Source organism: Equus przewalskii, chromosome 19 (assembly GCF_037783145.1).
Source record: "Equus przewalskii isolate Varuska chromosome 19, EquPr2, whole genome shotgun sequence".
NCBI lineage: Eukaryota > Metazoa > Chordata > Mammalia > Perissodactyla > Equidae > Equus > Equus przewalskii.
In genome coordinates this window covers 36008154-36031177 of record NC_091849.1, presented here as the reverse complement: position 1 = coordinate 36031177, position 23024 = coordinate 36008154, and the positions used below count along the sequence as shown (strand labels likewise).

At 38.7% G+C, this 23024-nt stretch overlaps 1 protein-coding gene across 11 annotated transcripts in view; it reads left to right on the top strand.

Annotated features, from left to right (window-relative positions):
* Positions 1–23024, top strand: part of FKBP5 (FKBP prolyl isomerase 5) — a 128355-nt gene that overhangs the window by 44224 nt on the left and 61107 nt on the right. For 2 of the 11 annotated variants that reach the window (XM_070585963.1, XM_070585965.1), the window contains exons 3-4: positions 21820–21933; positions 22570–22691. The exons of 7 other annotated variants lie outside the window; for them this stretch is intronic. The gene's annotated coding sequence lies outside the window, so the exon portion shown is untranslated. The remainder of the gene's footprint in view (positions 1–21819; positions 21934–22569; positions 22692–23024) is intronic. 2 more of the 11 variants (XM_070585964.1, XM_070585967.1) reach the window with 1 other exon arrangement.

The following is a 23024-nucleotide window of genomic DNA, read 5'->3' as shown; positions in this document are numbered from 1 at the left end:
AAGCGGAGCACGTAAACTTAACCACTCGGCCACGGGGCCGGCCCTAGCCTTTTCTTTTCTTAATGAAAATTTAATAAACTGATTACTTTTTAGGAAGATATATATGTATGTACACACACACAAAACAAAAAGTGAAAATCACTTATTTCGTCCCCTGAATCCCTTTAGAATTAGCTACTATTAATGGTTGGTTATATTTCTTTCTAGATATTTTCTTTCATTTACAAATGTATTTATATTTTCTTTACACAAGTAGAATAATAATGTACATTCTTTTCTATAACTTGCTTTTTTTCTCCTTCATGCCATTCTTAAACATCATTCCATATCAATTTATATACAGCTCCTTCTTTATTTTTAATTGTTGCATAATATTCCATTGTGGAAATGTATAATAATAGCCCAGTGAGGAAATTTCAGTTACGTCCCATTTTTTAACTATTACAACAATGTTGTGTTTAATATCCTTCTGCATATAATTTTGCTTGCTTTTGTGAGCATATCTCCAGGTAATTTCCTAGAAGTAGTATTGTTGGGTATTTGCACTTAAACTTTTTGTAGATATTGGCAAATTCACTCTTAAAAATATTTTGCCGCTTCATACTTTCACTAAGCATATAAGGTGTTATTTCCTGATAACTGTACATACTTTCATTTTGTGAATTAGAAGGGTTCAGCTTTTGAAAATGAATCCTTTCCATGGTAATTTGAGCTGTTCAGAAGATGCTAGATTAAGTAGCATATTCCTGTTGTCTCGTGTAGTTAGTTGAAGTCGAGTGGGAGAAGGTGGACTGTATTCTCTGCAGCCCCACAGTGTGTATTGCACTGATTCAGACACGCAGGATCAAGATGCTGGTTTTCTAGGGTTTTGTCCCTGTAGAATGTTTAAGGTAAACATGGACTAATAACAGTCTGAAAGGGAAAAGCCCCTGAGAGCTGATTTGAGAAGTCTGGATTTGTTGTCCTTGGGAACTATTTGAAGTCCCTAAGTTGGGGAGTATCCTGTATGAGAGGTTTTTCTGGCGCTATGTTTAGAATGAATGGAAGTGAGTGAGTAGATTAGAAGGAGGCAGGTCAGCTGGAGAACTGTGGTAATTCAGGAAGGAAATGAAGAAAACCCAGAATATGGTGATAGCTATGGAATTGGAAAGTAAGATAGTAGGAAACACAATGAACAGTTGGTAGGTCCTATTGATTAAATGGAGAAAAATTGTGTTAAAGTTGTACACCTAGAAGAAAAGCCAGACAATACAAATAACGAAGTACACAGAGAAGGGGCCAATTTTTAAGAAGTTTATTTTCTATAAAAATGTAGGAATATGAAAGAGTCCTGAAGTATCTATAGTTAGGCAATTAGAGATCAAAAACTGGAGAGGAGCAGAAGGAATTATAACTAGATTTGGCAGTTATCCTAATAGAGGTAATAGGTGAAATTAAGAGTGGATAATTTCTGGTATGAAGTGATGACTGGGGAAAAGCTATTGACTGAGAACTACGTTTTGAAAAGGTGTGCTCTCAGTAATGGGAGAGGGGATGAAAGGATAATCAGGGAAAGAAGAAATTAATAATCTGAGGAGTAGGAAAAGAATCAGGAGAAATGTTACATCCATTCTTTTACTCTACATATGATAACGTATTACGGGATGTTTTATATATATTTAATATATTATTATATTTATATATATTTAATATATTACTGGATGTTTTCCAGGTAGGTACCATGTTCATCCTTTGACAGTACTACCTCAGAAAATTTTGATGGTTAAAGATGGAGTTAATTTTTTTCTAGAAGTTGAATATTATACTTGAAAAAAGGTATTGAAAAAGTAGCTTTGATGTCATATGCCATGTTCATTCTAGTTTCTTAAAATTTTTTCATCTTGTTTTACTATCTATGGGTCTTAAACAAGAAAAACTACAGCTTTTTCTTGGATAGGTAGAAGTCCAGATATCTTGTGCATTTTAATTGATCATTAAAAAAAGTTTCCTGACTTTTGAAACTTGGTTAATAACAAATGATAAGAACCCTTATCTTTTTAGAAGCACATAGTGTGAATTTAGAGTTTTTACCATAGTCAGGGGTCTGTGACACTAGTGGAGAGTCAGTATGTGGAATGGTTAGAGTGCAGGCTCAGGAGTCATTCTACCGGGTTCCGCTGTTCACGAGCAATATTGTGCCCCTGAATTTCACCATCTGGAAATGGCAGTAACTTCTTATGGCATAGAGTTCTTGAAAGGATCCATCATGAAACTTACATTCTATAGTAAGGAGAGACAGGCAATATACAAACAAATACATGTGCCAGGTGGTAAAATGGAGAGAAAAAAATGGCAGGGCTGGTTACTGTCCTTTCTTGCTCTTTTATATCCAGTAATAGGGAAGGCCTCTCTGATAGGAAAGGATTTGAACAGAGACCTGAAGGCGGTGGGGGAGCTAACTGTCGCTGTCTAGGGGAAGAGTTCCAGACAGAGGGAACAGCAAGTGTAAAAGCCCTGAGGAGCGGCATATTGGAGGGTACAGCAAGAAGGCCAACGTAGCAAAAGCAGAGTGAATGAGAGGAGGAGCAGTAAGGAGTAATTTTCAGAGAGAGCCGCTGACGGGCGTGCAGGATTTTAAGCAAAAGAAGGACTTGGGATTTTGTCCTGTGTGAGATGGGGAGCTGTTGGAGTGTTGCCAGAGTACTATTTTTTTTAGACCAGTCTCATTGTCACTTCTTTTCTTAAAAATACTTCAGTTCTCTCCTTCCTTTGGAATAAAGTTCAAATGCTTTATTCCGGCACACGAGGTCCTTCACATTTGCGCCTCTGCCTATTTGTTTAGCATCGTCTGCCTCCTTCCCACGTGTACCCTTCACTTTCGCCAAATTGGATTACATGCAGTTCCCTGGATGGATCGTGATGATTCGTGTCTTTGTGTCTTTCTGCATGCTGTTTACCTTAAGAAATGCTCCCCCTCAGCTCACATAGTCACTGGCTCTGTTTCAGAGGGTCCTCTTTGTGCCCCTGGAGCACCCTGTGCCGTGTTCTCTCACTAGTCCCTCCCCATGGCACTTAGTACTCAGGCCCGTAGTCTTGGAACGTGCTGTGTTCTTGTACCAGCCTTAGTTTTACTCCTGCCATGCCCTTGCCAGTTGAAACTATGCCCATCCTTCAAGAACCAGCTCAAACACTGCTATCTTTTCCCTACTTTATAAACTGCCATCTTTTCCCTACTCTTATAAATACTTCGTAGCTCTCTTATACTTAGTCATAGTTATCTTGAATTAAATTGTTTCTTTGCCTTACCTCACATAAACTCCTGGTCCTCACGCATTTCAGTTTCCATTGTAGCCCTAGTGTAGGGTCTTGCACAGGTTTCACGTTCAGTATGTATTCATGGTGTGCAGGATTCATAGGATAATTAGAAAATTATTGGGTTTCAAGCTGCTAAGTGCCAAAAGCAGCAAAAATGAACAAAGTGAGGTACCTAGTAAATTAACAAAAATTTACTGTACCCTAACATTGATGATGGCATGGTCACCCTGGTTCTCTCATGTATTTACTCCTGGCACCAAAAATTAGCACACCCCTTTTGAAACGTAGTTTAGCAGAATGTATTCAGGCACATAAACATTCGTGGATTTTGAACCAGTGACACCATTTCATTTTAAGAAAATAAGACAACCAGAATGACAATTATAACAGCTACCTCTACCACTAATGTTGAAAGTTTACTATGTGACAGGGACTATGAAAATTTACTTAATTTAATCCTCAGACTCCCACAAGGTGTGACTAGTGTTAACCTCATATCATAGATGGAGGAATTGAGGCACAAAGAAGTTAAGTGACTTGCCCAAGATCATACAGCTGCTGTGTTGTCAGGCCAAGATTCCCACTGGAGACTGTTCCAAGAATCCGTACTCTTAATACACAACTATGTATCGGGGGGCTTTGGGGTGGAAAAGGAAAAATAAAACCTTAAAAAAAAAAAGAATCCATACTCTTAATTATATGATATGATAAAAGCCTAGGCACAAAAATGTTCATAGCAGTGTTATGTAGTATAGATAAATTGGAAGCAATGTATATCATGAATTATGGCCCATCCATTCAATAGAATAATTTCTATAACAGCTTTATTGAGAGAAAATTCACATAGCGTGATATTTGCCTCTTGAAAAGTATACAAGTCAGTGATTTCCAGTATATTCAGAGTTGTGCAACTTTTTTTTTTTTAAAGATTTTATTTTTTTCCTTTTTTCCCCCAAAACCCCCCAGTACATAGTTGTATATTCTTCGTTGTGGGTCCTTCTAGTTGTGACATATGGGACGCTGCCTCAGCGTGGTTTGATGAGCGGTGCCATGTCCGTGCCCAGGATTCGAACCAATGAAACCCTGGGCCACCTGCAGCAGAGCACGCAAACTTAACCACTCGGCCACGGGGCCAGCCCCCAGAGTTGTGCAACTTTTACTGTTATCCCACTTAAGAACATTTTATCAACCCAAAAGAAATCTCTTAACCCATTAGCAGTCACTCCCTACTTCTCCCATTACCCTAGGTAATCACCAGTCTACTTTCTGTCTCTATGGATTTGTCTATTCTGGACATTTGATATAAATGGAATCATACAGTATATGGCATTTTGTGTCTGGCTTTCATTTAGCGTAGTGTTTTCAAGATTCATCCATATTGTAGCATGTTATCAGTACTTCATTGCTTTTCATTGCTGAGTAATATTCCATTGTATGGCTATACTACATTTTGTTTATCCATTCATTAGTTAATGGACATTTGGATTGTTTCTACTCTTTGGCTGTTATGAATAACACTGTCATGAACATTCATGTACAAATTTTTGTGTGGACATATGTTTGCATTTTTCTTGGAATTGTTGATCAAATGATAACTGTTTAACTTTTAGGGGAAATGCCAGGCTATTTTCCAAAGCAGCTGCACCATTTTTCATTGCCACTAGCAATGTATGAGGGTTCCACTTTCTCCACATCTTTGTCAGTACTTGCTATTACCTGTCTTTTTGCTAATAGCCATCCTAGTGGGTGTGGAATGGTATCTCACTGTGGTTTTGATTTGCATTTCCCTAATGACTAATGACGTTGAGCATCCTTTCATGTGCTTACTGGCTGTTCGTATATCTTCTTTGGAGAAATGTCTATTTGAGTCCTTTACTCATTTTTTAATTGGGTTATTTGTCCTTTTATTATTGAGTTGTAGCAGTTCTTAATATATTCTAGATGCAATCTCATTCTCAGATACCTGATTTGCAAAATTTTTCTCCCATCCTGTGCATTTGCTTTTCACTTTCTTGATGGTGTCCTTTGAAGGACAAAAGTTTTTAATTTTCATGAAGTCTAATTTATCTGTTTTTTCTTAGTGGCTTGTGCTTTCAGTTTCACATAAGAAACTATTGCCTAATTTAAGATCAACGAAGATTTACCCCTATGTTTTCTTCTAAGAGTTTGATAGTTTTAGCTCCTACATTGAAGTCTGATCCATGCTGAGTTTTTTTGTATGTGATGGGAGGTGGAGTGTCCAACTTGGTAATCTTTTGCATGCAGAGATCCATTGTCCCAGCATCGTTTGTTGAAAAGACTGTTCTTTCCCCCGTTGAATTGTCTTGGCACCTTTTTCAAATTCAAATTCAATTGACCATAAATGTAAGAGTTTATTTCTCAGCTGTCAGTTCTATTCCATTGATCTACGTGTCTGTCCTTATTACAGTACCACACTGTCTTGACTACTGTAGCTTATGGTAAGTTTTGGAACCATAAAGTGTGAGTCCTCCCAACTTCATTTGTTTCAAGGAGGTTTTGGCTATTTTGGGTCCTTCACATTTCCACATGTAGTTTTGGATCAGTTTCTTAATTTCTGCAACAAAGCCAGCTCAAGTTTTGACAGGGTTGTATTGAGTCAATCAGTTTGGAGAGCATTCAATAGAATATTATGCAAACACTTTAAATGATGGTTTTGAAGACAAAAATAACATTTAAAATACATGGAATGTTGACTTAGAAGAAGCAAATATAAAATGTATGCTGTGATTACAACTATATGAAAAAATGCATATAAAAAAAGGTTGTTAAACAGCATCGTACTGGCACAAAAACAGACACACAGATCAATGGAACAGAATCAAGAGCCCAGAAATAAAACCACACATCAGTGGACAGCTAATTTTCGACAAAGGAGCCAAGAACATACAATGGAGAAAGGAAAGTCTTTTCAATAAATGGTGTTGAAAACTGGACAGCCACATGCAAAAAAATGAAAGTAGAAGGGCTGGCCCAGTGGCATAGTGGTTAAGTTCATGTGCTCAGCTTTGCCAGCCCAGGGTTTGCAGGTTTGGATCCTGGGCACGGACCTACACACCGCTCATCAAGCCATGCTGTGGCGGCCCATATACAAAGTAGAGGAAGATTGGCACGGATATTAGCTCAGGGACCATCTTCATCACAAAAAAAAAAAAGAAAGAAAGTAGACCGTTATCTTATTACACTATACACAAAAATTAGCTCAAAATGGATTAAAGACTTGAAGGTAAGACCTGAAACCATAAACCTCGTAGAAGAAAACATAGGCAGTGTGCTCTTCAGCATTGGCCTTAGCAGTGTCTTTTTTTTTTTGAGGAACATTAGCCCTGAGCTAATGTCTGTCGCCAATCCTCCTCTTTGTGCTAAGGAAGATTGGCCCTGAGCTAACATCTGTGCCCATCTTCTTCTACTTTATATGTAGGATGCCTGCCACAGCATGGCATGCCAAGTAGTGTGTAGGTCCACACCTGGGATTCGAACTGACAAATCCTGGGCCGCCAAAGCAGAATGTGAGAACTTAACCACTGCACCACTGGGCCGGCCCCTTTTTTATTTGAGGAAGATTAGCCCTGAGCTAACTTTTTGCTGAGGAAGATTGGCCCTGAGTTAACATCTGTGCCCATCTTCCTCTACTTTATATGTGGGACGCCTGCCACAGCATGGCTTGATGGGCGGTGTGTAGGTCTGGGCTCGGGATCTGAACTGGCAAAGTCTGGGCTGCCAAAGCGGAGCACACGAACTTAACTGTTACGCCACTAGGCTGGCCTCCTTAGCAGTGTCTTTTTGAGTATTGTGTCTCCTCAGGCAAGAGAAACAAAAGAAAAAATAAACAAATGGGACTGCTTCAAACTAAAAGCTTCTAGACAGCAAAGGAAACCATCAACAAAATGAAAAGACAACCTAACAATTGGGAGAAGATATTTACAAATCATATATATGTATGTATTTTTTTTAAAGATTTTTATTTTTCCTTTTTCTCCCAAACCCCCCAATGCATAGTTGTATATTTTAGTTGTGGTATGTGGGATGTCGCCTCAGCATGGCTTGATGAGCGGTACCATGTCTGCACCCAGGATTTGAACTGGCGAAACCCTGGGCCGCCAAAGCACAGTGCACAAACTTAAGCACTAGGCCACGGGGCTGGCCCCTGCAAATCATATTTTTGATAAGGGGTTAATGTCCAAAATATATAAAGAACTCATACAACTCAATAACATAAAACCAACCCAATTAAAAAACTAGGTAGAGGATCTGAACAGATATTTTTCCAAAGAAGATATACAGATGGTCAACAGGCGTATGAAAAGGTCTTCAGCATCGCTAATTATCAGGGAAATGCAAATCAAACTACAATGAGATACCACCTCACACCGCCAGAGTGGCTGTTATTAAAAAGACAAGAAACAAGTGTTGGAGAGGATGTGGAGAAAAGGGAACCCTCATACCCTGCTGGTGGGAATGCAAACTGGTGCAGCCACTATGGAAAACACTATGGAAAAAATTTTTTTGAGATTTCTCAAAAAATTAAGAATAGAAATACCATATGAGCCAGCTATACCACTTCTGGGTGTTTATCCAAAGAAGATGAAAACACTAACCTGAAAAGATACATGCACCTCTGTCTTCCTTGCAGCATTATTCACAATAGCCAAGACTTGGAAGCAACCTAAATGCCCATCAATGGATGAATGGATAAAGAAGATGTGGTGTATGTACACAATGGAATGCTGCTCAGCCATAAAAAGAAAGGATGAAATCTTGCCATTTGTGACAACATGGATGGACATTGTGGGTATTATGCTAAGTGAAATAAGTCAGATGGAGGGAGAGAAAGCCAAATACTGTATGATTTCACTCCTTTGTGGAAGATAGAACAACATGAAACAAACACATAGACAGAGAAACGATTGGTGATTACCAGAGTGGAGGGGGTGGGCGAAAGGGGGTAAAAGGGCATATGTGTACAGTGATGGATGGCAGAAAAAAAAAAAAGGTTGTTAAAATGTACTCCTGTGAAGAAAATAAGAAGACAGGCTGCAGACTCAGAGAAAATATTTGCAAAAGACATGTGTGATAAAGGACTGTTATCGAGAATATACAAAGAACTTTTTAAAATCATCAGTAAGAAAATGAACAACCCAATTAAATTACCCAATTTAAAAATGGGCAAAAGACCTGGACACCTTACCAAAGAAGATATACAAACCGCAAATAAGCATATGAAAAGATGCTCAACATCATATGACATTAGGAAATTGTAAATTAAAACAACAATGAGATGCCACTACACACCTAGTAGAACGGCCAGTCCAAAACACTGACAACATGAGTAAGTTGTGGAGCAGCAGGAACTCACATTCATTGCTGGTGGGAACGGGAAATGGTACAGCTACTTTGGAAGACAGTTTGGCAATTTCTTATTAAACTTACTCTTGCCATACAATCCAGCAGTCCCACTCCTTGGTATTTACCCAAATAAATTGAAATCTTATGTCTACACAAAAGCCTACACACACGTTTATAGCAGCTTTATTAATAATTGCCAAAAATTGGAAGCAACCAAGATGTCCTTCAATAAACAAACAGTGGTGCATCCGTACGATGGAATATTATTCAGTGCTAAAAATAAATGAACTCTTAAGCCGTGAAAAGAGATGTAGGAACCTTAAATGTATATTGCTAAGTGAAAGAAGCCAATCTGGGAAGGCTACACACTGTATGATTCCAACTACATGGCATTCTAGAAAAGGCAGAATGTGGAGAATTAATAAAAAGATCAGTGGTTGCCAGGGGTCGGGGAGAGGGAGAAATGACTAGGAGGAGCACAGAGGATTTTTAGGACAGTGTAGCTATTCTGTATGATGCCATAATGATGGATGCATGTCATACGTTTGTCAAAACTCATAGAATGTACACCGAGAGTGAACCCTAATGTAAACTAAGGGTTGGAGAATAATGATGTGTTGATGTAGGTTCATTGATTGTAACAAATGCGTACCATTCTGGTAAGGGATGTTGATAGTGGATGAGGCTGTGTGTTGAGGCGGGGTATGTGGCAACTCTGCTTTTTGCTCAGTTTTGCTGTAAACCTAAAACTGCTCTAAAAAATAAAGTCTGTTAGAAAAAAAGTACCCCTAAATTGTAATATTGGGATTATGGTTCTTTCTTCCTTTCTTTATTTCTAAACTTTCTGTAATATATAGCTATGTTACATTTATAATTTTAAAATTTTAAGTTTTGGCTAATAGAATAATTTTTTAACTCGAGGCAACTCCTACCTCTAGATAAAACCAGAGCTACCTAGCTTTCTAGGAAGAGTGTGTAAAGGTGAGGAGCTGGGTATAAGGTTGTGGTTAGAATGAGCCACTCAGCTCCTTGAATTCTCCTCTTCCAATCAGCTTCCTCTCCGCTTTCTCACTCTCCACTAAAAGCCCTCCCTTACACCCTAGCTTAGGACTATCCTCAGAACGTTTAGGTGAAATTTTGGGAATCTGACTAGTTTGTATAACTGCCATTGATAAATGGAATGAATGGTGGTTGAGCAGCATGAGGGCAAGGAGCCAGACAATGCCGTCTGAGCCACAGAAGCCGCTTGGATGGGAAGTGATTTTGAGAGGGGGAAAAGGAAGCCATCAGAGCAGAGCTCTTTACTGCCTTTTCTGCCCCTATTGTGTTCCATCAGTTTCTTCACATCTTATGTGTTATTTTCTGATGGAGTTACATGCATTTGAAGGGCAGAGATCTGTGGGTGTCCTAGGGCTGGTTAAAAGTTTAAATAGGCACAGAGAAGCGAACCACGTAGTCCGTGACAGGCCGCTATTCACGTTTGTAGGTGCCGCTGCAGGGTGTGTGTTCTAAATAGTTTGGAGGTTTTCTTTCTCGTTTAAGTAGTGTTAAAATCTCAGTATATTGAAATACTTTATAGGTTTTGCATATAGTAGGTGTCCGTTTGAGGTTTATTTCAAAACCAAAGCAAGTTTTATAGACCTGCTAGAGACTGTTAATATCAGTCTCAACTGCAAGCCAAGTTTTGTGGCATTATGACTTTGAAATAGTAAGATGATCTCTGTTGTATATTTTTCGGTTGAATTAATCGAAAGAAGAGGAAAGAGTTTTTAAGTCAGATTTTTAGAAAATTGTATATTTATTAATAGCCTTTAGAAATGTAAAATCATAATTTTTTTCTTGTAATGTTTAAAATAATTGTTTCTTACATAGATTAAAGAAAAAAATGAGATACTGCAGTTATCCAGATCTCTAGAAATATGCACAAAACCATGGTTTTGACTGCTGTTTTAAAGTAAAGTACCTGTCATTTTAGGAGAGAGATTTGTTATCATCAGTTAGAAGCTTTGATTTTTGTAGTGTCATGGAAAAGCTATATCCTTCAAATTTCAAACTGTGAAAATTTATTCTAAACAGTGTTTATTTTGTCAGACACTTTCCCCCCACTTGAAACTCCTTTCATGATACTTGTTTTTTTTTTTTTTTTTTACTATCTCTCTCCCTTTTTCTGGCTTAAAAATGTCCTGCTGGACTGGTGCTTCTGGCTAAGATAGAATAATAGAAATTGGATTTATTCTTTTGACTATAGCCACATATAAAGCAAACAAAAACCCCAGAAAAAATATATGAAGTTTAAAATACTGAACAACAGGCAGCATAGGACAGTGATCCCCAAGAAAGCAGAAATGAACAGAGGAACCCTGCAATTATGTTGGTTTACTGCCTGCAGAGAGTTTCCAGGCTGCAGCTGAAGGAGGGGGAACCCAGGCAGAGCCCAGCACTCTCCCTGAGTTGAGAAGACAGAGCTGGAGTCCAGGGAGGTCAAGGTAGCTAGAGTTTGAAGAAGAGAGAGCTGCACAGGGAGAGAACTCCAGGGGTCTGCAGAGTCCCCCTTAAGTCTTCAGACGTGTGCTGATCAGTACATATGTGCAAGCTACCTGAAGCTGAGAAAGAACCACTCAAAAGGATTGGAGGGAGCAACCCCTGGTTCTTTCTTAGGGTTGAGAATGGTTTGTGTTCCTGCCAGCCAGAGAAGAAAAACCTCGTAAGTCACAGGACACTGGGTAGAGTACTCAGAAGGGTATTGCCTCAGCGCGGGGACAGATGTAGCCCCAAACTGAAGACTGCTCTCATCCCTGCTAACAAAGCTTAAAAGCAGGTCTCGAAAGGACCAGACAGTTTCTAAGTTAACTCAACTGCATCCCAGAGTAAAGGTCAGTATTTATAGTTATATGGAAATATCTAGCACTCATCAAGGTAAAATTCAGGTTTGGTCCTGGTCAAAAATAATCGGACTTGTGATGAAGCAGGAAAAATACAACCCATGAGGAGGAAAATCAATCAGTAGAAGCAGACTCAGAAATGACACAGCAGGGGCCGGCTCTGTGCCTGAATGGTTAAGTTTGCACGCTCTGCTTCAGTGGCCCAGGGTTTCCCTGGTTCGGATCCTGGGCATGGACATGGCACCACTTGTCAGGCCACGCTGAGGCGGTGTCCCACATGCCACAACTAGAAGGACCCACAACTAAAAATATACAACTAGGTACCTGGGGCTTTGGGGAGAAAAAGGGGAAAAAAAAATCTTTTTTTTTTAAAAAAAGAAATGACACAGCAGATAGAATTAGTAGACAAAAGCATTAAAACAGTTATTCTAACTATATTCCATATGTTCAAGAAAGTAGAGGAAAGATTGAAAATGTTAAATACAGATATGAAGTATATTTGAAAGACCTAAATTGAACATCTAGAGATGAAAACTACGTGTGAGATGAAAAATACATTACATGGGATTTGCAGCAGTTTAGACAGTGCAGAAGAAGACTAGTAAACTTGAAGCCATATCAATACAAACTATCCAAAATAAGACTCAGAAAGGATATAAAGAGTAAGAAAAAAATGAATAGAGCATCAGTAAGCTGTGAGACAGCTTCAGGTGGTCTAATATACGTGTAATTGTAGTCCCGAGGAAAGGAGGGGGTGCAGAAGAAAATCTTGAAGGAACGATGGGTAAAAATTTCCAAATTCAATAAAAATTATAAACCCAGAGATCCAAAAAGGAAAAAGAGAACAAAAACAGATGTGACAAATAAAGGAAGACGAATCACAAGATATTAGATTATGCCAAACCAATAATCACATTAATATAAATGGTCTCAACAGCCCAGTTAAAAGGCAGAGCTTGGTAGATTGGGTAGAAAAGCGAGACTCAACTGAATGCTGCCTACAGGAAACCTGCTGTGCATATTAAGATACAAATAGGCTAAAAGTAAAAGGTTAGTAAAGGATATCCCACATTAACACTAATAGTAATCCAAAGAAAGTTGGAATAACTATGTTAACTTCCGACAAACTAGATTTTAGAGCCAAGAATGTTACCAGGAATAAAGAGGGTCAGTTCATCATGAGAAACAGAGCAATTCATCAAGTGGAATTGATAGTCCTAAATATTTATGCACCTAGTAACAGAACTTCAAAATACATGAATCAGAAACTGATTAGAACCGAAAGGAGAAAGACATCTACAATTATAGTTGGAAATTTTAATACCTTACCTCTCAATAATTGACAGAACAAGTAGACCAAAAATCAGTAGTGATTTAGAAGATTTGAACATTATCAGCCAGTTGATCTAATTGACATTTATATGACATTCTATGCAATACAAGCAGAATATACATTCTGTTCAGTTGTACACAGGACATTTACTAATATAGACCACATTTTACGTCTGCTATGCGTATGTATGTATAGACATACTTTCAGTGCACTTCAGAGATATATTATGCTAGTGTTTTCTTAATAACCACTGCTTCTGATGAGAACAGGATGTTATTTTTACTTTTATAGTTGAACACTCAGGTATGGTGGAGTTCTCCAGATTAGATTTTTCATAGTAGATTTAGAGAAGAAATATAGTCAACTGGTAATGACATTTCAGCACTGATTCTTTCTAGTGACTAATATTTTACCATCTTTATATTGGCTGCTTTTGAAAATCTCAATTCATTTCAATGTTATTGAGTGCCTCTTTTATGCCATTCATTTAGACTAGATGGTGGGGGCTCAAAAATGAAAAGGACATTCTACGCAATACAAGCAGATCTTCCTGTACAAACACTCTGCCTATACAGTGTTTACAGACCGTTGTCATGTGTTACCTTGTTGGCCTGTGCTTAGAAATCATCAGCAGACTTGGAATCAAACTGTTTGGCCTGAATAAATCAACCCAAGTTACTTTAAACCTACCACTGTGGCACAGGTAGAAATTGAATTCTTCTATCAAAAGTGTTTTTCAGCCCTGTGTACACATTAGAATAATCTGAGATGCTTTTTAAAAACACTGATGGAGACTGGCCCTGTGGCATAGTGGTTAAGTTTGCCCACTCCGCTTTGGCAGCCCTTATTTCACAGGCCTGGATCCTGGGTGGGGACCTACACACCGCTCATCAAGCCATGCTGTGGCAGTGTCCCACATACAAAATAGAGGAAGATTGGCACTGATGTTAGCTACAATCTTCCTCAAGCAAAAAGAGGAAGATTGGCAACAGATGTTAGCTCGGGGCCAATCTTCCCTTCCAAAAAACAAAATAAAAAACACTGATGCCCTGGCCCCACGACAGATACTAACTCAAGACTGTCTGGGAGTGGATCCAGACATCAGTGGCTTTTTAAAGCTTCCCAGGTGAGTCTAACGTTTATGCTAGGTTTAGAAACGTGTTTGAGAGACCTGAGGGATAGAACCAAGATGTCCAAAGTCTGTGTAATAAGACTTCTAGAAGCGGAGGACAGACATTGAAGGAAAAGAAATAATGGTAGGAACTTCCCTGAGGTCCCCCAAAGACTTATCTTCAGCAATTAAGGACCAGGAATTAAAGAAAGAAGACAAATATTACAATATATTGTGGTGATATCTCTGAACCCCAAGAATAAGGAAAATCCTTACATCTTCCATAGAGACAAATGGGAACCACCTTGTGCTATGGGGATGGAATGAAACCTACCTGGCCTGACTGATACAGACACAGCTTCTCCTCTCTTCCTCAGATGTGGCTCTCTCCTTAACTTCCCTGGCCCACTCCTGCTCTTGGTGATGCTCCTTTGGGAAGAGCTGTTCCTTGGGGAGAGCTGTTGGTGTTTAGAAGGCAGTTTGCTCTTTGTTCTCTGTCTCCTTCAGCCTGATCTCATCTGCCTTCTAGTTCAGTGATAACCTTCTCTTGTTGAGCTTGGAACTTTACAAATTTTTCTGTCATCCCAGTGTCATCTTGGAGGGAGAAAGTTGATAATTTGGTACTATCTTTCAACCTTTGACGTTTGGATGGTTTAATGTTTTCTAGATTTTGTTGTTGTTTTAATACTAATATAACCCTTTGCCTCCTACTTATTTAAGAACAGTAATTCATCCAAGTAAGTAGTCAGTGACAGAAGTAATTGTAAATCTGGTCTGTTAACTTTGCTTTCTTCATTAATTACATGTACTGAGAAGAAAAGTGAGTTTAGTCTCTGCATAGCACCAGTAGAAGGCACCCAGCTGCCAGCCACAAGGCTGGAAGACCCCAGGGCAAAAGCAGCATAGCTAGGTGAACTAACCACAGACTGTAGAAGATGCCAATAGCTCTCCTGCAACCCATAGAGGACAAGTGAGATTTGTGGGTGCCGACAGCAACGGAGTGACAAATATAAGTGATCCCACCCCTGGCCGCTGGAAAAGCCCATAACACCGTTGCAGACCCTAAGGAGAGAGCACATCTAGGTGGGCTGCAACAGTAGGCACCAGCAGCCTGAATCCCCCCTGTGACGGCCCCCACGGCAGAGGAGGGAATCCAAAGGGCCACTGTGGCTACGAGGAGGGGCCCAGGCCCAGTTAGCAACTGCGGACAGGGTTCCTGGTTGGTGCAGTATAAACAGCTGCTCCCCCACCGCAGCAGCTGAAACAAGTGAAAGGAGCAACTAAACTCTATCTCCATGCGGAGGCACAAATCAACAACATCAAGCAATATGAAAAAATACATTAAATCTCCAGAACAGAAAGAAAGTAACAAATACACAGAAAACAATCCCAAAGAAAATGAGATATATAACCTAAATGATGATGACTTCAAAACAGCCATCATTAAAACTCTCAATGAGTTAAGAGAGAATTCTGACCGACAACTCAACGAGTTCAGGAGCTATGTCACAAAAGAGTTTGATAAGATAAAGAAGAACCAAACAGAAATATTGGAAATGAAGAACACAATAGAGGAGATTAAGAAAAATCTAGATGCTCTGAACAGTAGGGCCTATAATATGGAGGAAAGAATTAGCAATTTGGAAGATGGCAATATAGAATTGCTGCAGGCAGAGGAGGAGAGAGAAGCAAGACTAAAAAGAAGTGAAGAAACTCTCCGAGAATTATCAGACACAATTAGGAGATGCAACGTAAGGATTATAGGTATACCAGAGGGAGAAGAGAAGGAGAAAGGGGCAGAAAGCCTATTCAAAGAAATAATGGCTGAGAACTTCCCAAATCTGGTGAGAGAGATGGATCTTCAGGTGACAGAAGCCAATAGATCTCCAAACTTTATCAATGCAAGAAGACCAACTCCACGGCATATAGTAGTGAAGCTAGCAAAAGTCAACGACAAGGAGAAAATACTAAGGACAGCCAGGCAAAAAAAACTAACCTACAAAGGAACCCCCATCAGGCTATCAGCAGATTTCTCAGCAGAAACTTTACAGGCTAGAAGAGAGTGGAATGATATATTCCAAAATCTGAAGGACAAAAATCTACAGCCGAGAATTCTCTACCCAGCGAAAATATCCTTCAAATACGATGGAGAAATAAAAACTTTCCCAGATAAACAAAAATTAAGGGAGTTCATTGCCACAAAACCTCCTCTTCAGGAAATCCTCAGGAAAACCCTCATTCCTGAAAAATCCAAAAAAGGAAAGGGGCTACAAAACCAAGAGCAGAGGAGATAAGTAGAAGGACAACAACAGAGAGTAGCAGCTCTACATCAGAACAGATTAAACCATGGGACGAGAAACAAAGGAAACTGAAGAAAACCGGAAAACAAGACACAAAATGGTAGTGGTAGGCCCCCACGTCTCAATAATCACTCTAAATGTAAATGGATTGAACTCCCCAATCAAAAGACACAGAGTGGCAGGATGGATCAAAGAACAAGATCCAACAATATGCTGCCTCCAGGAAACACACCTCAGCCCCAAAGACAAACACAGACTCAGAGTGAAGGGATGGAGAACAATACTCCAAGCTAATAATGAACAAAAGAAAGCAGGTGTCGCTATACTAATATCAGACAAGGTAGATTTCAAAGCAAAACAGATAAAGAAAGATAAAGAGGGACAGTATATAATGATAAAAGGGACTCTCCACCAAGAAGACATAACGCTTATAAATATATACGCACCCAACACAGGAGCACCAAAATTTGTAAAGCAACTCTTAATAGAACTAAAAGAAGACATCAACAACAATACAATAATAGTAGGGGACCTCAACACACCATTAACACCAATGGACAGAACATCCAGACAGAAAATCAACAAGGAAATAATAGAATTAAATGAAAAATTAGACCAGATGGACTTAATAGATATATATAGAACACTTCATCCAAAAACAGCAGGTTACACATTCTTCTCAAGTGCACATGGAACGTTCTCAAGGATTGACCATATTTTGGGAACCAAAGCAAACATCAATAAATACAAGAGAGTTGAAATAATATCAAGCATTTTTTCTGATCACAATGCTATTAAACTAGAAATCAACTACAAGAAAAAAGCAGAGAAAGGTGCAAAAATGTGGAGACTAAACAACACGCTTCTCAACAAACAATGGATCATTGAAGAAATTAAAGAAGAAATCAAATTTTATCTGGAGACTAATGAAAATGAGAACACGACATACCAAACCATTTGGGATGCAGCAAAAGCAGTCCTAAGAGGGAAATTCATCGCAATACAGGCTCACCTCACTAAACAAGAAAAAGCTCACGTAAGCAACCTCAAACGACACCTAACAGAACTAGAAAAAGAAGAACAAACAAAGCCCAGAGTCAGTAGAAGGAGGGAAATAATAAAAATAAGAGCAGAAATAAACGATATTGAAACAAAAAAGACAATAGAAAGGATCAATGAAACAAAGAGTTGGTTCTTCGAAAGAATTAACAAAATTGACAAACCCCTAGCCAGACTCACCAAGAAAAGAAGAGAGAAATCGCAAATTAATAAAATCAGGAATGACAGAGGAGAAATCACAACAGATACCAATGAAATACAAGAGATCATAAGAGAATACTATGAAAAACTATATGCCAACAAATTGAACAACCTGGAAGAAATGGACAAATTCCTAGACTCCTACAATCTCCCCAAACTGAATCAGGAAGAAATGGAGAATCTGAATAGGCCAATCACAAGTAAGGAAATAGAAACGGTAATCAAAAACCTCCCCAAAAATAAGAGTCCAGGACCAGACGGCTTCTCTGGAGAATTCTACCAAACATTCAAAGAAGACTTAATACCTATTCTCCTCAAACTGTTCCAGAAAATTGAGAAAGATGGAGAACTCCCTAACACATTCTATGAAGCCAACATCACTCTGATCCCCAAACCTGACAAGGACAACACAAAGAAGGAGAACTACAGGCTGATATCACTGATGAACATAGATGCAAAAATCCTCAACAAAATTTTGGCAAACTGAATACAGCAATACATCAAAAAGATTATACACCATGATCAAGTGGGATTTATACCAGGGACACAGGGATGGTTCAACATCCGCAAGTCAATCAGTGTGATACACTACATCAACAAAATGAAAAACAAAAACCACATGATCATCTCAATAGATGCAGAGAAAGCATTCGACAAGATCCAACACCCATTTATGATAAAAACCCTCAGTAAAATGGGTATAGAAGGAAAGTACCTCAACATAATAAAGGCCATATATGATAGACCCACAGCCAACATCATACTCAATGGACAAAAACTGAAAGCCATCCCTCTGAGGACAGGAACAAGACAAGGGTGCCCACTTTCACCACTCCTATTCAACATAGTACTGGAGGTGCTGGCCAGAGCAATTCGGCAGGAAAAAGAAATAAAAGGAATCCAAATAGGTAACGAAGAAGTAAAACTCTCGTTGTTTGCAGACGACATGATCTTATATATAGAAAACCCCAAAGAATCCACAGAAAAACTATTAGAAATAATCAACAACTACAGCAAAGTAGCAGGGTATAAAATTAACGTGCATAAATCAGTAGCATTTCTATACACTAACAATGAACTAACAGAAAAAGAACTCAAGAACTCAATCCCATTCACAATCGCAACGAAAAGAATAAAATACCTTGGGATAAACTTAACCAAGGAAGTGAAGGATCTATACAATGAAAACTACAAGACTTTCTTGAAAGAAATTGACGATGACATAAAGAGATGGAAAGACGTTCCTTGCACATGGATTGGAAGAATAAACATAGTTAAAATGTCCATACTACCTAAAGCAATATACAGATTCAATGCTATCCCAATCAGAATCCCAAGAACGTTCTTCACAGAAATTGAACAAACAATCCTAAAATTTATATGGGGCAACAAAAGACCGCGAATTGCTAAAGCAATCCTGAGCAAGAAAAACAAAGCCGGCGGAATCACAATCCCTGATTTCAAAACATACTACAAAGCTACAGTGATCAAAACAGCATGGTACTGGTACAAAAACAGGTCCACAGATCAATGGAACAGAATTGAAAGCCCAGAGATAAAACCACACATCTATGGACAGCTAATCTTCGACAAAGGAGCAGAGGGCCTACAATGGAGAAAAGAAAGTCTCTTCAACAAATGGTGCTGGGAAAACTGGACAGCTACATGCAAAAGATTGAAAATTGACCATTCTTTTTCACCACACACCAAAATAAACTCAAAATGGATCAAAGACCTAAAGATTAGGCCTGAGACAATAAGTCTTTTGGAAGAGAATATAGGCAGTACACTCTTTGACATCAGTTTCAAAAGAATCTTTTCGGACACTGTAACTCCTCAGTTGAGGGAAACAATAGAAAGAATAAACAAATGGGACTTCATCAGACTAAAGAGCTTCTTCAAGGCAAGGGAAAACAGGATTGAAACAAAAAAACAACTCACTAATTGGGAAAAAATATTTACAAGCCACTTATCCGACAAAGGGTTAATCTCCATAATATACAAAGAACTCACACTGCTTAACAACAAAAAAACAAACAACCCGATCAAAAAATGGGCAGAGGACATGAACAGACATTTCTCAAAAGAAGATATGAATATGGCCAATAGACACATGAAAAGATGTTCATCATCGCTAATCATCAGGGAAATGCAAATCAAAACTACACTAAGATATCACCTTACACCCGTTAGATTGGCAAAAACATCCAAAACCAAGAGCGACAAATGTTGGAGAGGTTGTGGAGAAAAAGGAACCCTCATACACTGTTGGTGGGAATGCAAACTGATACAGCCACTATGGAAAACAGTATGGAGATTTCTCAAAAAGTTAAAAATAGAAATACCCTATGACCCAGCCATCCCATTACTGGGTATCTATCCTAAGAACCTGATATCAGAAATCTCAAGAGTCCGTTGCACCCCTATGTTCATCGCAGCATTATTTACAATAGCCAAGACGTGGAACCAGCCTACATGCCCAGAAACTGATGATTGGATAAAGAAGATGTGGTATATATACACAATGGAATACTACTCAGCCATAAAAAAAGACAAAATCAGCCCATTCACAACAACGTGGATGGACCTCGAGGGTATTATGTTAAGCGAAATAAGCCAGTCAGAGAAAGACGAACTCTATATGACTCCACTCATAGGTGGAAATTAGCATATTGATAAGGAGATCTGATTGGTGGTTACCAGGGAAAAGGGGGGGTGGGGGGAGGGCACAGAGGGGGAAGTGGTGTACCCACAACATGACTAACAAAAATGTACAACTGAAATCTCACAAGGTTGTAATCTATCATAACATTAATAAAAATAAGAAAACAAACAAACAAACAAACAAAAGAGATAATATTATTTTTTCATTATTTTTATTGTATAAGTAATTGCTCATTTAAAGGTACAATAGGGGCCTGCCCTGTGGCCAAGTGGTTAAGTTCGCTTTGGTGGCCCAGGGTACACCTGTTCAGATCCTGGGTGTAGACCTATGTACCCCTTATCAAGCCATGCCGTGGTGGCATCCCACACAGAAGAACTAGAATGATTTACAACTAGGATATACGACTATGTACTGAGGCTTTGGGTAGGGGAAAAAAAAAAAAAAAAAAAGTGAGTTTACCAAAGCATTGTATGTATCTAAGAGATACAATAAAGGAAGAAATACTTTGTAGCTACAAAGTTCCATTTAGGATTCTCTTTCCTCTTCTGTCTTCATTACTGGACATCTCAAAGCTGTTAGTCCCTGAAGAGCTGTGCAGTGATCACTGCTGGAGGCTCGATTCAGAACTTGGCAAGTGCACCGGAAATGTGAGGGCATCCTCGGTGAGGGAGAAGGAAGGAGGACAGAGGAGAGAGAATTCTGGCTGACCATGCTGTTAAGTTAGTTTCTGTCTGCTCTGGCCTCAGATTTTTTTCCTTCTTTTTTCTTTTTTTTTGTCTTAATTATGTTAAAATATACATAACATAAAATTTACCCTTTTAACCGTTTTTAAATGGACAGTGCAGTGGCAGTAAGTGCATCCACATTGTTGTGCAGTTGTCAGTACTATTCTCGAGAGCTTTTTCGTGTTCCCAGATAGAAACTCTGTACCCATTAAACAACTTCTCGCTCTTCCTCCCTCCCCGCAAACCCTGTAACCTCTATTCTACTTTCTGTCTCTATGAATTTGTCTATTCTAGGTACCTCGTATAAGTAAAATGGTATATTTGTCCTTTTGTGTCTGGCTTATTTCACTTAGCATAATGTTATCAAGGTTCATCCATGTTGTAACATGGATCAGAATTTCATTCCTTTTTATGGCTGGATAATATTCGTTTTAATAATAATAATAATAATATGTAATCCATATATACACTCACCATACAATGTTTATGGACACGTGGATTGTTTCCACCTTTTGGCTATTGTGAATAGTGCTGCTGTGAACATTGGTGTATGAGTGTCTGTCTGAATCTCTGCTTTCACTTCTGTGGGTGTAAACCTAGGAGTGGAATAGCTGGATCATGTGGTAATTCTATGTTTAACATTTTGAGAAACCACCAGTCTTTTCCACAGAGGCTGCACCATTTTACACTCTCACTGGCAGTGCATGAGCGTTCCAGTTTCTCTACATCCTCACCAACACTTGTCATGTTCTCTTTTTTGATAACAGCCATCCTAATGGGTGTGAAGTGGTATCTCATTGTAATTTTGATTTGCGTTTCCCTTATGACTAATGATGTTGAGTGTCTTTTCATGAACTTATTGGCCATTTGTATATCTTTTCACAGGTTTCTTTTTTAAAGGAGAAAAAATAAGTGTTTGAGCGTGTATAGGAGTATTGTTCATCATCTCCCCATTCCTTACCCCAATGTGGAGGAAGAAAATTAACTGGGGGAAAATAGGTGAATAAATATAGTGTGCAGTTTCGTACAGGTGTATAGTCTATATGTGATCTTGTTTTCTCTGTGCATATTTCTCTCTCTTTTGTATGTGTGTCTTGACTGTAATAGATAACTTCTCCTGGCACTCCTGTGTTGCTGGACTTGAATGTTTGAGAGAGGCCTGGGGTTGAAAGTAAATGAGGGCTTTCCAGTTCATCCTTACACAGATATTTTCAAAATTAAGATACACTTATATTGATTCAGTTACAAGTCCGAGGTGTACCTCTTCCCTTGTGTTTTCTTTCCTTTGTGTTTCAGTTTTAGGAGGCTGAAAGCCTTTATGGTCTAGACATCTGTGGTACTTACAAAGAATGCTGCTGTAATTTTCTGTGCTTCTACAAAGTAGCCAGTTCCTATTTAGTTTTCTTGTCTTCTCTCTGACAACTCTCCTGTTGTACAGTAGAGTAAGCTGATGCAACGTCTCTATTTTAACAAAGAGGACAACACAGTAAGTAATATACATGAGGAATTAGCGGGTAAAGCTTTAAAATGACTTCTCATTTGGGGGGATCTGACAGTTTAGTTATGTTAACTGAAGTGTTCAGTGCACTGTTGATGAAATTTTAAGCGTATTCTCATTTTTCTGTTATGTCTCAGGTGTTTGCTGACTAGCACTTCGGAGAGAGCATGCTTATCTGGCATGTCCGTAACAGAACGAACTGTGTGTTCCCTCTCTGATGTACTGGGTAGCAGTTTCCCCATTTGGACAGTTCAGAACAGTAAGCTTTGTCATAGATTAATATCCATAGCTACATAGTGATTTTAAATCCAGAATAAACCTAGGGTAGGGGAAAAAAGAAAAGGCTGTCTCATGAAAAAAGTGAAACTTTCTCAGTGTGTCTTACAGGTTTTTAGGAATTGTCTGTTCTTACTGCCTTTTTTTCATGTAACACTAGAGCAAGGAAAAAGTTTTTTTAAATGTATTTGTTTTGTTTGCTTACAAAAATCTATACTCCAAATAGCATAATTGGAATTAAAGGGAAATACTTGGAAACTTCAGTTTATTTCTTTATTCTTCCAGATTTACCTGCCTTTGAAAGTTCAAAACAGTT